This window comes from Galeopterus variegatus, unplaced genomic scaffold (genome assembly GCF_000696425.1).
Source record: "Galeopterus variegatus unplaced genomic scaffold, G_variegatus-3.0.2 Scaffold9468, whole genome shotgun sequence".
In the NCBI taxonomy this organism is placed as follows: domain Eukaryota; kingdom Metazoa; phylum Chordata; class Mammalia; order Dermoptera; family Cynocephalidae; genus Galeopterus; species Galeopterus variegatus.
The window spans coordinates 18,974-21,103 of record NW_007735579.1 but is presented as its reverse complement, the minus strand read 5'-3'; positions in this window follow the sequence as shown (position 1 = coordinate 21,103).

The window sequence follows — 2,130 nt, the reverse complement described above, 5'->3', positions numbered from 1 at the left end:
AAAAAAAAATACATACAGAGATTCAACATGGAGTGACAGCAGTAAGTTGATCTTCCAGCAATTCCCTGAGTGGTAACTGACCTTGTACTGTGCTACTTCACCTGCTGGATAGTGGATAAGGATTGTATCAATTCTTAAAGCCACTTCCATCTGAAGGCTTAATACTAGAATTGGAGACTATACATAGAAGTAACTCATTATTAAATAAGTTTTTCTTTATTTCTTATTACCGAGACAGAATTGAGCTAAATTTAAACAGGGGACAATAAAGTTTGCTCTTTTTTTTTTTTACTTTTAAAAATAAACTAAAAGCATTTCGAAATAAAGTTGTAAAATTTCCCAAAGGAAGGCCTGAAGTCAAAGGAAGAGCCAACTAGTAGAATGTGCCAGGTATGTTATATAAACTCTCTGTTCACAACATAGTAATAATTTATCTTAGTCTATTTGGGCTGCTATAAAAAAGTACCATAAACTGGATGGTTTATAAGTAATAGAAATTTATTTCTCACAGTTATGGAGTTGGGGAGTCCAAGATCAAGGAACCAGTAGATTCGGTGTCTGATGCCTGCTTACTGGCTCACAGATGACTGTGTCGTCACATAGTAGAAAAGATGAAGGTTCTGTCTCAGACCTCTTATTTATAAAGAACACCAATCTCATTGACCTGATGACTTTTCAAAAGTTCCTACCTCGTAATACCATCATCTTGGATATTAGCATTAAATTTTGGAGGGATCCCTAACATTCAGACGATAGCATAATTAGAACTCAGTCTAGAGTAGAACAACTGAAATATGTCACACTGGTGTTTTATGTATGTTACATTTTCTCTGTATACAACACATGCTATCTAAAGATCCAGCATGAGTTATCTACCTGATTTTATCATATTTAAGTAACATGAACAAAAACACATTTCTAGGAAGTAGATGAGTAGGGATTAGGGCTCATGTACCTAAAGTAGTAAATATTATCTTGAAATAAACCACAGATAGAATTATTTGTAAACCCAGACTGTTAATTATCATTATCTGAGCAGCTAATGGTATTCCTATTTCTAAGACAAGTAGTATGTTGTGTTGATTTTGAAAGAAATTTAAAAAAAATGATTTTACATTTTATTCCTAAGAGTAATATTCAATTTAGGCACTAAATAAAAACAGCCAGCAACTACAATGTGGCTCTGGTAACCACCACTGCAGCATTTCTGTGTTGATTTGAAAGGGGCCTCTAAGGAAAAATAAAGAAATATCAGGAAGAATTTTCAGTAAAAATATTTCAGCCCTTTAAGGTGCAGTGGATGCTATAAAGTATCACATGAGAAATCCCCTTCGGGATTGATGAATTAATTCTCCCTCCCAACTACCTCCTTCCCCAGGTGCTAGGAATACTGCTTGAGTCCCCCTCGAGGAATTACCCTCTATTCAGAGAGAACCACTTCCCCCAACCTCATGCCCCATCCACCAGGAACATCAGCATTTGATGTCACTGGGGCCGGGGAGAGTATATAAAGGTCCATTCATCTGGCCTCAATGTGGGGACGCTGTGGAAGGAACTCCCTCCAGATCTTCTGTGGTTTTTCTGTGTCTTCCTGAACAAACAGCATTGTTTTTAAGTTCCCCCCTTTGCCCAATCCTACTTCTGTAATTCCTTTATAGATTTAGTCCCCTATAAATTTCCTACAAACAAATCTTTCTGAGAGTCTTTTGAGGAAACCATCCTAGCGGAGCGAACTTCTTTATACCAGTTCCTAAAGAAGTACTTTAGAAAGTTAGTTTATTTTGTACAAAAGAGTGATAGACATGTATATTGTGGACATGATCTATTAGCATTTTATCTGGATTATATGACTCAGGTAATGAGCTTGTTAATATATATCCAACTCTTTCTTGAAGATTTTCATCCCGTGTTTTGAATAACGCCTGGGAATTTGAGGTAAACCCTAGAGGATTCTGATTTCATATGTCTAGGATGAGGTTGAGGAACATTTATTTTCAAAAAAATTTAGTATAGAAATTTTCAAATATATATGAGTACAAAAGCAGAGAATATCATGAACCCCCATGAATTCATCACCCAGATTCGACAATTATCTATCATTTGTATTCTTGGTTCCACTATGTCTCCTCT